This window comes from Macrobrachium nipponense, chromosome 36 (genome assembly GCF_015104395.2).
Source record: "Macrobrachium nipponense isolate FS-2020 chromosome 36, ASM1510439v2, whole genome shotgun sequence".
NCBI classification, from domain to species: Eukaryota; Metazoa; Arthropoda; class Malacostraca; order Decapoda; family Palaemonidae; genus Macrobrachium; species Macrobrachium nipponense.
In genome coordinates, this window is record NC_087220.1 from 44,804,380 (window position 1) to 44,826,744 (window position 22,365).

At 38.8% G+C, this 22,365-nt stretch overlaps 1 protein-coding gene across 7 annotated transcripts in view; it reads left to right on the top strand.

Moving 5' to 3' along the window:
* The window catches only part of LOC135203593 (prolyl 3-hydroxylase OGFOD1-like), a 286,279-nt gene that overhangs the window by 74,174 nt on the left and 189,740 nt on the right, over nucleotides 1-22,365 (top strand). For 3 of the 7 annotated variants that reach the window (XM_064233383.1, XM_064233384.1, XM_064233378.1), the window contains exon 1: nucleotides 21,852-21,994. The exons of 1 other annotated variant lie outside the window; for it this stretch is intronic. The gene's annotated coding sequence lies outside the window, so the exon portion shown is untranslated. Of the gene's footprint in view, nucleotides 1-21,851; nucleotides 21,995-22,365 lie in introns of those variants that run through there. 3 more of the 7 variants (XM_064233380.1, XM_064233379.1, XM_064233385.1) reach the window with 2 other exon arrangements.

The window sequence follows — 22,365 nt, forward strand, 5'->3', positions numbered from 1 at the left end:
GTTTTAATAATTTACCGTATGCGATTTACACCGTTAATATTCGAAATAGGATATTGTTATTATTGTTGAATGTAAGCTGCCTTTTCGGGGTGGCGAATGGAATAGCCAGACGCAAATTCCATTAAACAGATGCTAAACCAAGTTACGTCATATCGTATCTGGCTAAAACGCACTTTATAAAAATTAAAAGTATATACTGATATACTTACGTGTAATGAAGTAACACGTAGCTTAGTAGCAGAGTAGGTGACGTCCAATAAAGTTTACACCTTGCCGTAGTGAACAGCGAGAGAAGCAATTTTCCCGCCACTGCGTCTGGCTGTTCCATTCGCCACCCGAAAAGGCAGCTTACATTCAACAACAATAATAATATCCTATTTCGAATATTAACGGTGTAATTCGCATACAGTAAATTATTAAAACACTTTTCAGTTGCAAATGTACACCCAGATATTCTTTTATTTACCTAAAACTTACACATAGCGTAACTATTAAAAGCCAGGGACGCAGTGTTGCCATGCGCGAGGACCACAGGCAGGTGGACAGATGGAAAAAAACGAGTGTAACTAGAACTGATAAGTGGGTCATCATGTGAAACCTTCCACGACCTTTAACCCCTTCTTAAGGACCCCATACACTGAATGATTGTCGTTATCGACAAACATACACACTGTTCAGATAGTACGAACGATCTCCGCACCGATTTCAGTCTGAACAAAGATTTTGTCTCGGGAAGACATGGCATCATCTCCAGAGAGACGAGCGCGATAGCGTTGTATCGGCAGACAAACACATACATTGAACGACCTGTGTATGACAGACATAAGTCGCAAGCCTGCAACCTGGCCATGACAGATTCCCGCTGAGATCGTTCAGACCACGAAACTCCGCCCACTTTTGCATGCAGACTAGCCTATACACCATGTTTTTGCTAACGATAAATCGTTCAGTGTATGGGGCCCTTCAGACCAGATTTATTGTCTCACTTAATAGTCCCCAATTCGCTAGTGTCTTCCTTTTTGCAAATGGATGATCTACTCCTTGGAAATCATAGGGGGGTAGTGCCATCAGTGCACCTCACGCGGTGCACTGTAGGCGTTACTTAAGGGTCTTTGCAGCGTCTCTTCGACCCCTAGCTGCAACCTCTTTCATTCCTTTCACTGGACATCCGTTCATATTCGCTCTTCCATCTGACTTTCCACCCTCTCTAACAGTTGTTTCATAGTGCAGCTGCGAGGTTATCCTCCTATTACACCCTTCAAACCTTCATATTGTCAATTTCCCTTTCAGCTGTGAATGACCTCATAGGTCCCAGCGCTTGGTCATTTGCCTTAATTCTATATTCTATTCTATTCTACTCCTTGGAAGAATTGTTATTTATTTATTCATTGTAACTGCAAATTGAACACCAATAATTGAATTTATCTTAGAAATTTAAACAAGATTTTGAATCTCATAATGGAAAAATTCACTAGTGCTATCTTACAAAGGGTAAATCGAAAGAGAGGCTGCCATTGAAGCTGAATGGTTATCGTTTTCAACATGAAACTCCCTAAAAACAGTGCTGTTTAATATCAACTATTTCTCAGTTGCAACTGCAACCGTAAGTCGAAATATGTGATAAACTCTACGGGATATTCCCTTTAGATTTCACTTCCTCGCATGCAGTCATCCATCTTCAACCTATTATTATTATATTATTATTATTATTATTATTATTATTATTATTATTATTATTTATTATATACATATTATTATTCAGAAGATAACCCCTATTCATATGGAAGAAGCCTACAGGGGCCATTAAATTGGAATTCAAGCTTCCAAAGAATATGGTGTTCATTAAGAAGGTGTAAAAGACTGATCAATTGATTATTACGATGCAGCGCAATTGCACAGAGAGGAACTTATGAATATCTTTGAGACATTGGTTCGTTAGTAGACCTTGTGACGACAGAGACTTTTATCTTTTATTCTGCGATACATTTGCTCATTGAACTTTCCGTTAAACAACCTTCCATTTCCCTTACAGTTCTTGTTCACTTGGGTCCGTCTAGTTCTTTAAAAAAAAAAATCATTACTAGCACCAATCTTAGCAGCGAAGCATATCGATGAAAAGGCTATAAATGTGGTATTTTGGGTAAACTGAATTGTTTGCATTGATGAACAATAAATTCGCTTTTAGATTTTTTCCAGTGTTCAAGGACAGCAAAAAATGAACAGTCTGAAACGTGTACTGGTTAAAAAGAAAAGAAAAAAAAGTCCAAACTAGTTGCCTGGCAGTTATCGTGAGGAAATCTAAAATGGAACTTTGCAATTCTATGTCGATGGTTTTCATATTCTTGTCACTTCTGAATTTGTACATATTTCTTTAATTATGGATCCGGTTCAGTATGTGATTGATATATATATATATATATATATATATATATATCATATATATATATAAAGTCATACCACATTACCGTGATTCATATACATACATGAGCTACAAATTGTCCTTTAATATCTAATTCACTCTTGCGGTGGTGGAGTGGGTAAAAGCTTGCACTGGACGTTCCGGTGGATTTGTATGGTGTCCTGGGTTCGCGCCTGGGCGCCGACTATTCTATTATCGCCTAATAAAATTCCCCTACGGTTAGACATATAGATATATTAATCCGAGGTAGAGTGAATTAGATATTAAAGGACATTTGTAGCTCGATGTATATATATATATATATATATATATATATATATATATATATATATGTGTGTGTGTGTGTGTGTGTGTGTGTGTGTGTGTGTGTGTGTGTGTGGTGTGTGTGTGTGTGTGTGTAATGATTGATGAATTGTTTTTATATCCAAAGAAACTCCATTCCGAATTCATTTCCGTTAGATAAGATGTACAGTCTTGCACATTAAAATGGGAGATCATCTCTGGTATGTGAAATATATAGGTGTTTAATTCCCAATGTTTGAATAAGATTTTATATTCATGTATTTTCATTTGATATTGATTAGATTTTGACATCTCACATTCCCTTCGTCTCTCTCTCTCCTCTCTCTCTCTCTCTCTCTCTCTCTCTCTCTCTCAACCATTCCTTGCTTGTTGAATCTCGGCGTTGTCTTTTTCTCCCCCGCACCCTTTTCTATGGTCCCAAGGGGGCCTCCCGCCCCCTTCCATGCTTTGTGTCGGCCTCCTCAGCACTAAATTGGAACGTTTGTGGTCGCTAATGGAAAACCAGAGTGAAAAGCACAACACAGTTAACCCCCTCCCCCCCCGTGAATTCTCTTCCCCCCCCTTCCCCCGCCTTGAAAACCCCCTACCTCCGCTCCCACCCACTTAGCCACCCATCTCCCAACTCCACTTTACTCCTGCTCTCAGTTCTCTTGGGCGTATAGAGTTCCTTCGGTTACTCCACCCCCCCCCCCACCCCCCCCCCCCAACCCGTTCCCCACCACCTAAGACCCCACCCCCCGCCCTTATGTCGTCTCTCGGGTAGCCATTTTCCATCTCGTTATTTCTCCTCTTTATTTCTGTGTGCTCCTCTTACATCTTTCTCTCTCCTCTCCATCTTCCATTTACTTTTTGCACATTTTTTGGCTATGCGTGTCCCTCAACTTTCCTAACAGAGACCAACTCTCTCTCTCTCTCTCTCTCTCTCTCTCTCTCTCTCTCTCTCTCTCTCTCTCTCTCCTGGTTAAATTCATTGTATTGCTCTTTCATCCTTCACTCCGTCTCTATATCTCTATATCAAGTCATTCTAGGTGGTGTTGTCTCTCTCTCTCCCTCTCTCATATAGACAATTATATATATATATATATATATATATATATATATATATATATATATATATATATATATATATATATATATACATATATATAATATAAACTTTTTTAATGCATACGAGTAAAATGAGTACCATAATCGTTGGTGTTATAATATATGAAAAACGAGATCCAGTATTAGAAAGGGCATTTCCATAACCTAAATACAAGATTATGATGTCACTGGCCACTGGTGCATTCACAATGAGCGTAGCATAGGGGCTTATGAATGAGTGTGACGTCACAGAACATCACACGTACAAATGGTAACTGCAAGTACAGGTGAACTCAGAGGAGGGCGAAATAGATTTATTTATTTTAACGAAAAGAAAACGCCCTTGTTGAACGTATCTGATTGATCATCGAACGTTTTGCGACGTTGCCAAACTTCAGAACTCTCTTCATGATCCCAATTTAAGATTCTTATTACCTTCCATCCTTCAATATGATGTTTCGGATCTTTCGTAGATAGTGACCCTCAAGGGTTTTCTAGGGTCGTTATCTAGGACCAATATTTCTTGGGGTCATTATCTTTATGATATTTACTTTTTTTTTGTACGGTAATCCCCAACGGGCTTGTGCTAAACACGCCGCAAAAGTGGATACATTCCGGGTTAAAACCTTTGGGGTTAACTATCCTGGGAAGATCCAATATTTCCTCTCGGGATTAATAGGAACAACCTTATTCGATCCTGCTGATGAATAATGTTATGTGTACACCACGAGAAATAATGCTCCATATATGCAGCTGTAGATATATCCTAATTCTTATTTAATATCTTCGTTTCACCAGACCACTGAGCTGATTAACGGCTCCCCTAGGGCTGGCCCGAAGGATTTTATATTCTCATGTGGCTAGGAAACCATTGGTTACTTAGCAACGGGACCTTCAGGTTATTGTGGGATCCGAACCACATCGAGAAATAAATTCATATCACCAGAAGTCAATTTCTCTGATTCCTCGTTGACAGAGCGGGGAATCGAACCCGGACACTGAGATCGGTAGTCGAGCACGTTACCGACTTGCCCGACAAGGAACTGGATTTATCTTAAACGTGCGTTATATGCATATGGTAGCTGGCCGAGCTTGTAGTAGTAAGGACGGTGGTTCGTGCCCTGCCTGTTGGCATTACAAATTACATATAGTCGACAAAATTGTGAATGGGTACTAGGGACTGCTGGAAGCTTAGAAAAAGGCCTGGAGCTATAGTAGAGTCACATCAACCGTGCATCTGATGTCTAGGCCAGTCCCTTACGACGCTCCTCATTGGCTGTTGATAAGCCAATCACAGGCCTGGGAGCTCTCAGTCTCTCTCGAGAGAGTTCACATAGGCAGGATGCATGTTCCACCTCTCCTGAGGGATACGTCTTTCTAAAAGTATCCCTCAGGAGAGGTGGAACGCACATCCTGCCTATGTGAACTCTCGAGAGAGACTGAGAGTTTCCAGCCCTGTGATTGGCTTATCACAGCCAATCAGGAGCGTCGTAAGAGACTGACCTAGACATCAGATGCACGGTTGATGTGAATCTACTATAGCAACCTCGTCTCCGGACTCGATGAGAACGTGGAGGCGCTATTCAAGTTGCTTCACCCCCTGTAAAGGGAAGGAGCTGTAAGATGTATGCACTATTAAAAATATAAGATAAAATCTACGATAACATAGACAAGAAGAAAATTTCCCTTTTACCACTTCTCGATCTGTCGAAAGCTTTTGATAGTGTGAACCATGAAATTTTGCTGGGTAAATGTCAGACACTTTATATTGATCCATCCTGGTTCACAGACTATTTACGTAATCGAGTATAATCTGTCAGACTCAAAAATGTTGTCTCAACCCCCAAAAACGTCGGTTTTGGTGTACCTCAAGGTTCAATCCTAGGACCAATTTTATTCAACATCTATGTAAATGACCTGAGACATTTTTTAAGTGATTGTTTCATTGTTCAGTATGCTGATGACACTCAAATAATAATTGAAGGCTACATCGATAACTTGGAAGATTTAGTACGCAAAGCTGGGGAGATTTTATATAGAGTGAAGATGTATTTTCAAATAAATGGCTTATTGTTGAATGAAAGTAAAACGCAACGTATATTCCTAGGGGCTCAGGAATATATATCCGAAATCGGGGATAACATCAAAATCAATTTTAATGGGGCCATCATCGAAACTATGGAATCCGTATAGAATCTTGGAGTGCACTTCGATAAACACATGACATTCGAAAAACATATTGATGAACTGCACAGAAAAGTTATGGGGACACTTATTTATCTCAATAGACTAAAAATTTATTCGAACCAAGAAATCGCCTAATCGTAGTGCAATCGTTAGTATTAAGTTTAATTCATTACTGCTATAAATATAGGGTTCAACAAGCAACGTCCTTATGCAACGAGTACAAAAACTTCAAAGTTTTGCGGCTCGGGTGGCCATGGGTACAGTGAGAAAATATGATCATATATCTCCAATTTTACTAGAATTGGGTTGGTTGAAAGTGAAAAACAAGTACACTTTTGATGTCTGTATTTTTGTTTTTAAAGTTTTAAAAAATGTTTTTCCTAACTGGGTTTATAATTTAGAACCGTTGACTCGGTGACAGGGATGACTACAAGACAAGCAAATAATCTAGTGTCCAGAAGAGCCAATACCGATATAGGATCAAGGAAATAAATACTAAAGGTCCACAGTTATGGAAATAGTTTACCTGGCTCATTGAAAGACGAAGAATCCCTAAGATCATTTAAAAATAAACTAAGAAAACATCTTTTAAACAATAATTAATCTTCGTAGATAAGTTTTATAGGAAACAACCGTACCTGACATTAGCCACGTCTCACGTCAATAACCGCTTTTTAAGACATACTATTATCTATGAAGAACATTTTATGTTGGAGTAATTTTACTAATTATTGTTCTAGGAACAATGTTTTATAACCAAAATTACAATTTTCCTAATTCAAGTTTTATATATGTATATGTCTGCGTGTATGTGTGTATATGTATATTAGATATATATATATGTATGTATGTGTATATTGTTCTAGTATACTATGATTTTATTGTTTTAATAGCTTTAATGTACGCTTTCTAACCTTGGTTGATGACCTGATGTAAATAGAAAACCCAATGTATTATTGGAATAAAGGTTATTATTATTATTATTATTATTATTATTATTATTATTATTATTATTATTATTATTATTATTATTATTACTTTGCAGTGTCCCTTCGGCCACTAGCTGCAACACCTTCCCTTCATTTTACTGTACCTCCGTTCATATTTTTCTTCCATCTTACTTACCACCCTGCCCTAACACTTATTTCGTGGTGCAACCTTTTACTCTCAATTTTCCATTCAGCGCTGAATGATCTCATAGGTCCCAGTGCTTGGCCTTTGGCCAAAATTCCGTATTCCGTGCCATTCCAATCTGCGATGTCCCTTTGAGAGACAAGAGGCTCCCAAACTGCTTGGACAAAAAATGTAGGTTTGTGCGCATGTCCTTATTCCTTTCTTGACAAGGCGTGGATTCGTCAATAGTACATTTAATTTAAGATTTAAAAAAATAACTAAAGGGTTTAGTGATTCCGTTAGACATAACAAGAAAGGACACCAACAAGTTTGAGGATTGAACGTATAACGATGATAATATTAATAGAATGTGTAATGATGTGTAATGATGATGATAATACTCATTGCTTGTATAATTATATCAATTGAATATAATGATGATAATAGTAATTTAGTATATAATGGCATCAATTGAATGTATAATGATAATAGTAATTAAACGTATAATGATGGTCATATTAATTGAATGTATAATGATGATTGAATGTATAATGATATCAGTTGAATGTAAAATAATGATAATAGTAATTGTAGGTATAATGATGATCATATTAATTGAATATATAATGATATCAATTGAATGTATAATGAATGATTGATGATATTAAGTGAATGTAAAATGATTATAATATTAATTGTTTGTATATGATGATCATATGATGTGTTTTCGTATCTGCGGACAATATGTATACCGTACTATAATCCGCCCATTAATCGAGTACAGCCAAATTCACTCGCTGTGGTGCTGTGAATCAACCACGTGGCCTAGACTATACTGTTTTCTTCCATCTGTCCACCCGCCTGTGGTGTTTGCGTATGGTAACACTGCGTCCCGGGCTTAGATATAGTTACGCTATGTGTAAGTTTTAGGTAAATAAAAAGATATCTGTGTGTACATTTGCAACTGAGAAAGTGTTTTAATAATTTACTGTATGCGAATTACACCGTTAATATTCGAAATAGGATGTTATTATTATTGTTGAATGTAAGCTGAATGTAACTATCTAAAGCCCGGGATGCAGTGTTACCATACGCAAACACCACAGGCGGGCGGACAGATGGAAAAAAACCGAGTAAAGATAATAAACACTTTGAAGGAGTCATGTCTGACCCTCTCATTAGCGTGGAGGCAAAGCCACCAATAGTGGTTTTTAACACCCAATCGTTGGAAGACAAATGTTCAAGGTAAATGTCCTTTCTGCAGACCCAAGATCAACAATCAGATTTGACGACGGCTCCTTCGGCGAAATGTGAACATGATGTTGAGAATTCTGTGGTGAATTGAATGTGTTAACTGCGCATGCGTGGCTCCGTGCGTCAATGCCAGTTAACTTCGTTCGTGAAGTTTAAACACATGCAAGAAATTTATTAGACTTGATTATATGAAATGATTTATTGATCGCTTTATAGACTTGGCACACATGCCAAGCACTGGGGCAACTAGGGGCATTCAGCGCTGAAACGAAAATTGACAGTGAAAATGTTTGACGGGTGCAACAGGAGGAAAACCTCGACGCAGTTGCACTATGAATCAATTGTTACGAGAGGGTAGACTGTAATATGGAAGAGAGATAATAAGAATGGAGGTACAGTAAAAGGAATGAAAGAGGGTTGCAGCTAGGGGCCGAAGGGATACTACAACATAAGTCATGCGTAGATTACACCGCATGAGGTGCACTGACGGCACTACCCCTTTACGGGGTTATATCAAATGACAGGCAAACAAAGAGTTCATACTTCAAATGCCCCCAGTTGGAATTGGCGAAAGGCGCATCAGCCAAAAAGGAAGAGAACCTTGTCTCTTCCAGGCTTCTACAGGAATGGCTTCAGAAGGTCCCCTTTTGGACTTAAAATCGAAATCAATTCATCACCAACGTCATACTTAGTATTTCTATTTATATCTTTTTTGTATTCAGTAGATGAAACCCATTCATACGGAACAAGCCCCAAGCCATTGACTTGAAATTCAAGCTTCTAAAGATGATGTAGGTATCAACCTCCCACCGCAGACCCCACACCGCGGCAGTAACTGATCATAATGCAGAGCTAGTGATTTTCATCATCTTAGGGGAGCCGCGAACTTATGACATCGGTGTGGCTATCAAGACATTAACCACTATACCAGCGACCAGTATAAATGATAACATTAATAATAATAATATCAACATTTTTGTAGTAGTAAGATCATTCAAAATAATTTAATACAATAAACGGTGAGGGGGCAACAAGAGATGGAGAGAGAGGGGGGGAGCGCCCGGGTTGGTGTTTAATCCGAAAAAAGCAATAGACCTGCCTCATATGCAGGCTACATGATGATAGAAGTCAGGGAATGCGGAAGTTGAGAGAGGATTCCAGAGTTGATTGATAAGACTCTATTAACCTGACGTGACAACGATTAGGGATATCGACGCCGAGAGTCACAGTAGAGGTCAGTAGAGGTCAGGTCAAGGGTCAAACCCATAGTTACGAAGACATTGAAACAAAAGGGTTCAGTTTCTGCTAGCCGATTTATTCATCATTTTTTTCCTAGTTAAGTGAGTCGTTGTACAACTTCAGCAACCAACATTTCTTAAGCTGAGAGAAGGAATCATATTTTCATAGAATAAAATGGAAGTCTTCTTCTTTCCCACCGTTATCCCCACATTAAGGGGTCGGTTGCCTGGTGCGCCTTCTCCACTGCCTTCTATCACAGGCATCATCCTCCACCAAACCTCTTCTCTCGCCACTTAATTCTCTGTCTCCCTCTCGATCTTCTTCCTCTAACAGGTTCCTCATCATCCATCCTCAACACATGTCCATACCATCTCGATCAAGACTCTCTTATGACCTCTGTTATCTTTACTAAGTCTGCCCTTCTTCTTGTTTCGTCATTTTCCAATCTCTCAAGCAGCGATATTCCCATAATCCACCTCGGCATTCTCATCTCTGCTCTCTGAAATAAAATGGAAGTAGCGGATTGTAAATATGTAAAATAGTTGACTCCTATATTCTTTACCTACACTCATAAACATTTTCCTCCCCTTTCCCAAAGTCTCAAAATAGCATTCCTTGCCATCTTTAAAAAGAGAGAGAGAGAGAGAGAGAGAGAGATCCTTTCTTTCATTAGGGAGGAAATTATTTCCAAGTAATAAATACATCACACAAAATCCAGAGGAAACTCTCTCTCTCTCTCTCTCTCTCTCTCTCTCTCTCTCTCTCTCTCTCTCTCTCTCTAAGTGTCCAGTTTGCTTCTATTGATCTAAATAGTGAATTTAACTGTTTGTGAGTCGGAGGTGGGGTGGAAAAACAGATAAAGAGAAAAATATATATATATATATATATATATATATATATATATATATATCTATATATATATATGTGTGTGTATATATATATATATATATATATATATATATATATATATATATATATAAATATATATATATATAACTAGAATCCGACACCTGGAAGATGAAAATCCTTCCCAAACAAGCATAAACAATGGGTGCAATTAAAGGTTTAAGACAATCATCTCAGATACAAGGTCCGGACAATTAAAGGATTATAGGTGACAGCTATTCAGAACCATATTCACAATACATGACAGACATACATTACAACAAAAATAATAACTCTAAGGCAACTGATTTTTATTTAAGTCAGTAATTATATCTTTGAGGTCATTCTTAAACATGTTACAGATACAAGGGTCTAAATGAAAAAGGCCACGACTAACAGTAAAGGACGTTTAACGTCGAAAGATTTTGCAGATCCTCATTCGTTTATTTTTCTTTCGTGGCATATATCTTTATATATATATTATATATATATATATATATATATATATATATATATATATATGAATAATATAAATAAATATATGTATATGTATATATACATGTTTGTGTGTGTACATATATGTATATATATAGAAGATATTCTTTTTTGTTTTCATATTTAAAACAAACTGTAAAAGGAAACGCTCCCATGTAACATGAAACAAAACTACCCCACCAACAAGGTGAATCACTCAAGACGAATAACGATCTCCTACTCACAGCGGACGACGCTTTTCAGTCCAATTTTGCACCCAATAAATTTCGGTTTTTGTCTGTGCCTCGGACCCGAGAGTTAAACCCAAACCCTTTAACAAAACAGGCCCTTCCCCCCACCCCCTCCAAAAAACCCTCTCCCCCCTCCCTCCCACCCTGAAGACACCCCACCAAAGACCCCTTCCCCCACCCAGTCTCAGCCACTAATCCATAAACCTAAAGCGAGTGTTGTAGCCGTGAGAAACAATACACTCTTATTGATGGCAAGCCCTCGACAATAACCATCCGTACCAACCTTGGAGGAAGGAATAAAACAAAAACGGGAATAATGAAAGGAAAAAATAAAAGTATTTCAACGCCTTAATCTCGGTCGAAGTTATGGCCATTCAAGGTCACTCGAGTGTGAGAAGACAATTTCCTAATGAGAGCCAACATAACGCGCTTTTCATCTCGGGCTGGTTTTCAAAGGCCCTCTCCGCGCCCGTTGCTTTGGTGGTGCGTTTCATTCTCCTCCTTTATTTTCTTCCGAAAGTATTTATTTGCCCCTTCTTAGATCATTTCTGTAAGTCGTGTGCAATATCTTTCCAATGTCCTTCGATAAATTTACGCTATCGCCTTTTGGCGAATCTCGCCCGAGGTGTCCCTCTTCTTCTTCCATGGTAATTTTATGGAAGCCCAAAGCTTCATAATTCCCCTATCGACAACCTCTCCTCTCCTCTCCTCTCCTCTCCTCTCCTGTCCGACGCCACGCAGCCTTCTTCTTTCATCCGCCTCCCTTTAAATATGAACAATTGGTGTTTTATTGTCGCAGCGGAACCAGATTTCTGTGCGTCGGACCCATTACCAAAATTGTGTATATGATCCTTGCGACAGAAGAAACTCGCGCGACGTGCCATATGTCCTTTGAAAACCACTCGAAAACATGCAGTCAAAAGATTAAGGAGTCTTTTGTTCCGCGTCTCGAGGTCGTACTTGTAACTTGGAAGGAGAACAGCAGTTGCCAGATACCCGTTGCAAGACCCGATTGTGTCGATGTAGAATTGTCTTCTTGTTCGAAAACACCTGTTGTTTCCCCTCGCAGTCAGGTTGATGAGAAAAGAAAGAGAAGCAGGGATTTTGAGATTCCTAACTTGTTTTTGTGTGTGTGGTGTGTGTGTGTGTGTGTGTGTGTGTGTGTGTGTGTGTCAGCGTGACTTCTGGGGACGTGAAAGAGCCAAAGGAAGCGGAAACAGATGAAAAAGAAACGCGAGTTGAGAAGCAGAATAGGTACTTGGTGTTAAAAGGAGTTCAGCAGGACATTTGTTAACATTAATCACATGACGCAAGAAGGTTCCCGCATTATGAACTTGTGGGGTGAAGGGAATTGTAAGGTTCAGGACGCGTTGCGTAGGCACAACTTTATCCCACAAATGTGCTGTTGAAGAACACTTTCGTCAAGTATTAAGAGACGTTCCCATAAAGGCTTACGGGTTGGAAAATCTGAGACTAAGGTAACTTATTCTGCTTAATTATGCAGGGGCATATAGTTAAGAAAGCTGGTCCTCATGTTTCTACACAGGAAAATATGGATGTAATACATTGATCTTGATCAAGTATTCATTCATTATTATTATTATTATTATTATTATTATATTATTATTTTTTTTTTTTTTTTTTTTTTTTTTTTTTTTTTTTTTGTTTTTTTTTTTTTTTTTTTTTTTTTTTTTTTTTTTTTTTGCTCTATCACAGTCCTCCAATTCGACTGGGTGGTATTTATAGTGTGGGGTTCCGGGTTGCATCCTGCCTCCTTAGGAGTCCATCACTTTTCTTACTATGTGTGCCGTTTCTAGGATCACACTCTTCTGCATGAGACCTGGAGCTACTTCAGCCTCTAGTTTTTCTAGATTCCTTTTCAGGGATCTGGGATCGTGCCTAGTGCTCCTATATTATGGGTACGATTTCCACTGGCATATCCCATATCCTATTTTCAGATCTTGATACTATCCATTTTTTTTTTTCCCTCTCTTTCTCTTCAACTCTGGTGTCCCATGGTATTGCGACATCAATGAGTGATACTTTCTTCTTGACTTTGTCAATCAACGTCACGTCTGGTCTATTTGCACGTATCACCCTCTCCGTTCTGATACCATAGTCCCAGAGGATCTTTGCTGATCGTTTTCTATCACTACCCTCAAATAATAATAATAATAATAATTATTATTATTATTATTATTATTATTATTATTATTATTATTATTATTATTATCTCCTCACTGCTATATTCGCACCCAGTTTGTCAGTGTAACAACCAGTATATTTTTCATTGTTAGTAGAATCATACAGACAAATATAGAAAGATATTCCTGAAAATCTCAGCTAAAAGGGTCCATCGTTATCAATTCATCTTTAGAAATCAACGTGGACGCGTATCCACATGGAACAAACCAAAAGATCACAACAAATTCTATCAGACTAATGTGTACTTATCAGTTGTTGATAGAAATGAAAACATGTTGAGACAACCGTCCCCGTCACTTGAAAGTGGCACCACAGTTTCTCTTCAAAACTTAGGGGAATGCTGCTCCAAAGCGTTGACCTCACGCGATACACTGTAGGCATTCCTTCAGGATCTTTGCAACGTCCCTTCGGTCCCTAGTTGCAGGCCCTTTGATTCCTCTTACTGTGCCTCCGTTCTTGTTATCTTTCTTTCTTGCTCCTTTCCACCCGCTCCTAACAGTTGTCTCCTAGTGCATCTGCGAGTTTTTCCTCCTGCTGCACCTTTCTAGCCTTTTTATTCTCGATTTCGCCTAAATCTTATATTCTGATGCTAATTCCAAGGTGTTGAAAGCCTTTATAGATTTAGACTTGCCGTAGGGATTGCCGTTTCGACTCCTTCATTTTTAAGTTTGGTTACTTAAGTATTAGGAATAAAGGGCCTCTTGTAAACGGCAGTGCAGCATCCGAGAGGTCCTTCGGTAGTCTATGGATAATGGGTATGCCAAATAAATACCCGTTCCATGGCATTTTAGGAGTAGAATTATCGAATCTTTCCTAGATAGTGACCCCCAAGGGTTTTCGGGGGTCGTCGTGATCTAGGACTCATGTTTCTTGGGAATCATTAAACTTATGATATGAACAGTCTTTTGTTTATGTTTTCACGGTCATCCCCAACGGGCTTGTGCTCAACACGCCGCATAAGTGGATACATACCGGGAGTCACTATCTAGGAATGATCCGAAGTTTCTTTCAACTTTCTCCTTGTGGGGGTCAACAAAATTTGTAGAAGAAAACTTTCGTACTCTAAGAATTTGTTTACTTGTTTCAGGGCTTCATGCTTCGTCGTTAGTATAGTTTGGACGCCACATTAGCATCCAGGCCTCATTGTAAATTCTTGCCACTGTTACTGGACCACAGTTCCTTACATATTCTAGGAAAAATTATTTCCGAAGCATCAATGGTAAGTATCTATGTGTGTGTGTGTGGGGGGGTGTGTATGTTTTTGCGGGCCAGTAGTGTAAGTTGTATTTTCGTTTTATATTCTAAAATACTGAAAATGAGACCCTTGAGTAGTGAGTGCTCTAACCAACAGAGCAAGCCTTGGGATGCCTTTGGTGAACCTGCATCAGTTTCAAATCGGAAAATTAGCTATGATCTGAGCCTTAGACATAGTATGTACACACACGCACACAAAAATGGGCTTCGGCAGATTTTTCATGAAACCTAAAGGAAACGTCAACCATAACGCAAGGTTTAATCTTATTCATTTTGATCTTGGCAGTAGCGAATAGACAGGAGCACAGCAGTTCGTGCAATTTTAGAGATAGACTTTGTCGAAAGGACCATTCCGTTAGACTTTGGGGGGAAATGTCACGGCCAGCATGGGAAGAAATGCTTCTTTTTTTCGCAGAGAGTTGCTCTGATCATCTTTAAATGTGTTTTCTTGATAAGTACGCTAGGTCCCAGCGCAGCGCCAAGATGCAGTTGATAGCATACTAAAAAAAGTAACTGCTTTTCTGACATTGGAAAATGAAACCTCTTTTCTGTATACATGCACGCATGTAGGTCTGTCTACCTGATGTCTTCACCACACCTACCATTACCATCTGACAAGTCACACCCTCCTCCATACGCGTTATTGTAACACGTCCTGACCATTGCAGTCTGCGGAGTTTATGAAACTAGGAATGAACTGTTGCTTCGCTATTCCCTCAAGTCCCTAATTAGGACTCCTCTGCCATGACCTCCCTTTTGCATCAGACACGTGACCTGCTCCTCGTCTTAATGTTGTCACCTATTGTTTTAGGCGCATGACATTTTGCTTGAAGTTTTTACAGTGAGTCATTTCCTTGTTTTCAGTTTTATCAAGCTTTATATTTATCATATTCGTTCTGTTTTGGAATATTGCACGGAAATATCGTTTCTGTTTTTGTTTTAATGATCTTTGGGCACACTCCTTGGACCTGGTGTCTGACTTTTCTGATTTTGTATTGATAGTTCCAACCTCTATTCTTCTTTTCAGAAACCTGGGAAAAACAGCAGTCAGTCAAGCGCACCCTTTATTTTCTCCCAGCTCGAGCTCTCTCTCTCTCTCTCTGCCTCCTGTAACCTATCCGCTTTAGAGACGGACTCATCTCCTCTTTTAAGACTAAACCTCATTCTTTTATATCCTTCCCATATGTTGTTCCCTGAATTTAAGCCTGAGTCGCTTCTTAAGTGATAAATTTAAACAATGATCAATTCAATGAATTATGGTAAAAAGTTAAAGGAAATTGCATTCAGCAATAATAACAACGGGAGAGAAGCAAATCATAAAAATGGCGGATAGTTTAAGTAATTAAATCAATGAATTACGGTAAAAAAAAAAAACATTTCATTAATTTAAGCACGGTTCGGTTTCGGTCTCGTACATACCAATATCCTATTATATATGAATTTAGCTGAATATACGAAAATGGATTACCTGACCTCAATATCGGTTGCCACTGCCTCGTAATATCAAATAGTAAGCTGTTATCTTAATTTTTTCATATTATTCTATTTGAACGTAAGAAACGACACACTATTTAATGTTTTGCCAGAGCGAATGCTGCTTCAAAAATAAAGCTGAAATGGCAGAAGTAGATGACTGCATAAGAACTGGAGATTATAAATTTCCAGTAGTACTAAGAGAACGCATGGACTCATTGATGGAATGCAAAGGGAAGACAATACCAATGAAGGAACCTGTGGTGACCGAGGAAAAAGCCATAGCTTGCCTAAGGAAGCTCAAAGCTAAAAAAGCTGCAGGCTCACACAGGCCCAGATGGACTTAAACCAGATCTGTACAAAGCATTGATGAAGAGCAAAACCTGTACAAAAGTATTGGTTAGATGCTACAACAACGAGCTACAAATCAAAGAAAGCCCGAATCTTGAAAGATGGAGAACGAAAATGATAGAAGAGAAAAGGAAACCAAGGGCCAAGGATCTAAGGCCAATAGCTTTATTGAATGTATATCATACACAATAACCATGATGTTGATGTGAGACGAAATAGAAGCACACCTCAGATTGAATGGAGAAGAACACGAATGCCAGGCTGGATTCACAGCGGCGGGAGTAGGATCGAACATAATATCCTTACACTACAGTATTGTGTAGAAGAGAGCTATGGGAATAGACAAACCCTTAATTGTAATAGCTATTGATTACAGTAAAGTCTTTGATTCGGTTAAAAGGGAAGTTATGATCGAAGTCATGAAACAGTTCAAAATACATTCAAAGATCATTTTTAATAATTATGAAAATGGAGGAGGAGAAGGAAGAGGGACAGGATTCGAAAATGAATTATTCAAGATTGGGACGCTATAATTCTTCGCTGATGATGGGTTAGTATTAGCTGGAAATATAGAAGATGCAAAGAAAAACATACAAATTTTAATAGATATACGAAGTGAATGTGGGCTAGACATAAATAAAGAGAATCGCCGCATCATTCTTTTCAATATGAGGGAAAAACCTGAAGAGATTGAGGATATAAAAGTGCGGGAGAATATAACATATTTAGGAATAAAGATAAATCATACCAGAAATTTGTGTAAGCTACAGAAAAAGGAAATGGTGGACAAAGCACAGAAATGAGCCAACCTGACCTACTCGGTGATAGAGAAAAACCGTAAAAAATTACTTTCAATACTGGAAAAATATAGCTCTACCATTAATCTTATGTGGGACCAATGAGTTAATTTAACAGATACAGAAATAGAAAAATTGCAAGGAATAGAGAATGGGGTTTATGGAAAAATATTAGGAGCTTGCAGAAGTAGGTATACATAGGTACAGTAGTAGCCCATTAAGGGGCGAGATAGGAGTATCTCCCATGAGAAGCAGAATTATAAGTGGAAAACTGAAATATAAATAATACTATAAATGGACGAAAAACCAGCCATAGGGGTTGCAAGCCAGCGCAACTCTATGCCGGTCCCAATCCCGGGTAAATGGTGAGGGTTGGTGGCACGAAAGGTATCCGACCGTAAAATTTTTGCCGAAACCATGAACAGCCAGGCACAGTTACCAGTAGAAGGCCAGGGCGTCCCCTCCCACGCGACGCGCGGAGGCCTCGCATGACCTCCCCGATAAATGGACAAGGGGACAAGGGCTACCTCGTCAAGGACGGGCGCGGCTAAAGAAGCAAGTTCAGGCAAGAAGAATGGGAACACTGAACGTTGGCAGCATGAATGGTCGAAGCAGGGAAGTGGCAGATGTCATGGAGAAAAGGTGAGTGGACATTTCATGTCTGCAGGAAACAAGGTGGAGAGGAAATAAAGCAAAGGACATTGGCAATGGCTATAAGTTGCTGTATAGCGGAGCTGATGACACTGGCAGAAGTGGTTTAGGGACTGTCATCAGTAAAGAAATGAAAGAAAATATTGTGGGCGTTGAAAGGAAAAGTGAGAGAATAATGAAAGTAAGGTAGTGCTGTGGTGGTCATATCTTAAATGTAGTAAGTGCAAATGCAAACAGACCGGGTGCAGTGAAGAGGTGAAAAATAAGTTCTGGAGAGATATCGATGAAGTCATGACATCGACAGAAATAGAAGAAAGGTTATTTGTTGGGAGAGACTTGAATGGACACATCGGGTGCAATCGGGAAAACGTTAGTAGAATACATGGAGGACATGGCATGGGAGAAATGAATGAGGAAGGAGAGCTGATAACAGACTTTGCACTGGCATTTGACATGGCAATTAACACCTTTTTCACAAATGACCATGTGACATATAGTAGTGGGAAAGACAAACGCAGATAGATTTTTTAATGTGAAGAAGGAACCATTTAACAGAAGTGAAAAAAAGGAGAGTGTGTTAGCAGACAACACAGGCTAATAGTGTCAGATCTCTTGTTAAGACGAGTTGGAATTGGGGAAAAGGTAGTCCAGCCGAAGATGAAGTGGCAATGATTAGAAGAGCAAGAAATTAGAGAGATTTGAGGAAGCAGTTCCTAGAGGCATCAGTTTGGCAGAATATGTGAACACCTGGTGGACAGGAAATAGTGCAGTGATTCTTAAAATAGCAGAAGAATTATTGGGGAAGACCTTTGATAGAGGACCACTGATTGAGAAAGAGAGCTGGTGGTGGAACCCTAACACCCAAGATAAGATAAAGAAGGAAAGGGAAGCAGGAGTAGCCTATGACAGGAATCCGTCTGAGGAAAATAGGATAGCTTGGGAAACTGCAAATAAAGAAGCTAAAAGGGCAGTAGCACAGGCAAAAGCAATTGCAATGGACAAGTTCTATGAGAACTTAGAGTCAGCTGAAGGCCAAAAGAGAGTACACAAGATAGCAAAAAGCAGAGATAAATCATCAAAGGATCTAACACATATCAGACAGATCAAGGACAAAAATGGAAAAGTTTTATCTAAAGAGGAAAGCATAATAGCTCGATGAAAGGAGTACTTTGAAGATACTATATGAAGAAAACCCCCGAACAATAATATAATAAGAGATGGAAACCCTCATGAAAGAATAGTCCAGGATATCAGCAGAGAAGAGGTTAAGAAGGCCCTGGATAAAATGGAGAAGGCGAAAGCAGTGGGACTTGATGGAATACCAGCTGAAGTGTGGAAGTGTTTAGGAGAGGAAGGCATGGACATCCTGTGGGATTTAATGACCAAGATGTATCGCCAAGAAATAATACCAGACATGTGAAGAAATAGTCTAATGGTCCCAATCTACAAAGGGAAGGGTGATGTGCAGGAGTGTGGGAACTACAGAGGAATTAAACTGATATCACATACAATGAAAATATATGAGAGGATTATAGAAGGAAGATTGAGAATGGAAACCACAATTTGTGAAGAACAATTTGGCTTTATGCCAGGAAAGAGCACAGTTGATGCAATATTTGCACTAAGGCAGACAGTAGAGAATTATAGAGAGAAACAGAAAGGAATACATCTGGTGTTTATTGACTTGGAAAAAGCATATGATAAGGTACCTAGGCAGGAGGTATGGAGGTGATTGAGAGAGAAAAGAGTTTCTGAAAAGTATATCAGGATAATGAAAGATGTGTATGCAGAGGCAACCACGCAAGTAAGAAGCACTGTTGGAACTACAGAGAAGTTTAAGGTGAAAGTTGGTCTCCACCAGGGTTCAGCCCCTAGTCCCTACGTGTTTGATATTGTGATGGATGTTATAACATCGGAAGTTAGAGAGGAGGTGCCTTGGTGTGCAATGTTTGCTGATGACATTGTGCTTACTGATCTAACAAGAGAATGTGTCCAACTCAAGCTAGGAAGATGGAGAGAAGAACTTGAGAGTAGAGGCTCAAAAATTAGCAGAACAAAGACAGAATATATATGGACAGGTGGAGAGGAATGGCAGGAAACAGTGAAATTGGGCCAAGAAGACTTGGAGAGGGTTAACTCTTTCAAATGTCTTGGTTCTGTTATGAGTGAGAATGGAAACCTGAAAGCAGAAGTCAGTAATAGAATTCAGTGTGCATGAATGAACTGGAGAAAGTCATCAGGGATATTTTGTGACAGGAGGATCATTGCAAAAGTTAAAGGAAAAATTTATAAAAGCGTAGTTAGACCAGTCATGCTCTATGGGGCTGAGACTTGGCCAATAAAGAAAGAACAAGAAAGAAAAATGGAAGTGGCCGAGATGAGAATGCTGAGGTGGATGTGTGGCGCCACAAAAAGAGATAAGATCAGGAATTAATTGACCAGGGGGACAGTCAAAGTATTGGAGGTTTCAAAAAAAGCGCAGGAAAGAAGACTCAAATGGTTTGGTCATGTCATGAGGAGAGAAGATGAACACGTATGGAAGAGGTGGTGGGCAGAAGAGGGAGGGGAAGGCCAAAATTCAGGTGGAAAGATAAATTACTGAATGCCATGAAGGAAAAGGGTCTAAAAGAACAAGATGTACAGGACAGAGGAAGATGGAGAAGGCTGACTAGAAACAGCGACCCCATATAGAAATGGGAAAAGCTGAAGGCAAAGAAGAAGACTATAAATGGATGAAAAGAGTTATTGAAGAAAATAGTCATGGATATGCAACACAAGGGAAGAAACCGGTGGAAAAAAGCAGAAAAGTAGGCTACATGCAAGAAATTAACAACAGTTTAAGAAAACGGGAAGGAATGTCCAAAACAGAAATTAAGGACAAAACCAGAATCTGGGACACAGTGAGTGGAAAGAGGACATGGAAAATAAAGTGACCTTAAATATACGTATATAAGAAATGGAAAAGTTAAATAAAAGAGGAAATTTATGACAACACATTTGCTTCTAAATTCTCTTTAGAGCACGAACTAACTCATTACAACTAAACATTATAAAGAGACCACAAAATGGGAACACCTTTTGTCCATTTTGCGAAAATATAGATGAGGATATATTGCATTTTCGATTGTATTGTTTTGCTTACAGGGAAGAAAAATTAAAATAATTGACTTTCAACAATCGTATGGAGAAAATTAAAGTGATATAACTGGAAAATTCCTATTTAAAGAAGAACATAATGAAATAAAAAAAGAGAGACATTAAATTAGATGTGGAAGAAAAGACAAAAATTAATTAAAGAGCTCAGTGAATAAAAATACCTCGTACGACTAAGAGGCGGCGTTGTAAAGGCAATGCCTCGACCCATGACCAACCCCCCAACCCATCATCCAAAGCCGGTTGCTACCAAGGATCAGTATGGAAACAAGAAAATCCCCTGGATAATGCAAGTAAAAGAAAATATGAAAGAACTAAACATAAACTTAAGTAGAATTGAAGCAGTTAAAGACAAACAGTTAAGAGAAATATTAAACAACTGGGACAGAAAGAAATGAATGAAAAGTCAACACTAAGAATCTACAGAAAATATAAAGAAAACATAAGAGAAGAAATCTGGTATGACAGCCAGACTAGGTACACTAGGATTAAATGATAGAAATAGGATAAAAGGAGAAGATACAAATTGTTTGTGCTGTAAGGAAAGAAAATAAAATTGAGAAAATTTCTTACTGTACAGCATACAGTGAATGAGATTAGAAATATAGTTTTCTGCAGTAACCATATCAAGAAAATAAAGAGGAATTAGCAGCTAATATACTCTTATTTGTAGATCTACAGAGAGAGGAAGTGGAGAATAGGAAAGAATTTCTAAAAGAAATGTGGTTATTCAGAGAAGAAACTCAAACAGACACAATCGAAGGAGGAATAAAACAAGGAAGGGAGCCGTTTCAAAGGAATATCCTGCCTACTACTACTACTATTACTAGATGACGCCGGAATTGACCGAAGTTAGGACCACGTGAATTCTCTCCCTCCGTTAAATGATATGAATTAAGGTAAAACGTAGTTCGTTTTTTATATATATGATTTTAGTGTTTATGTAGCCAAATGGGGTACGTAAAACGTTGTTCGTTTTTTTACTATATATACGAATTTAGTGTTTAAGTAGCCAAATGGGGTACCTAGGTAGTGATTCAACACGCAGAGCACTTTTAGAATGCCGGAAGGCCACATAGACCAGGTAGTAGTACTACCTAGGTGGTAGGTACTACCTATATTTGGGAAGAGAAATTATGCAGAAATGGATACGAACACGCGTATAAAGCTCCACCTATCCCCCCCCCCTCCTCCACCTGCCATCCCCTTTCTTTTCTTCGTTCCTCCGCTTTCCTTTCCTCCTTCCTTTCTCTCTCTCTCTCTATCTCTA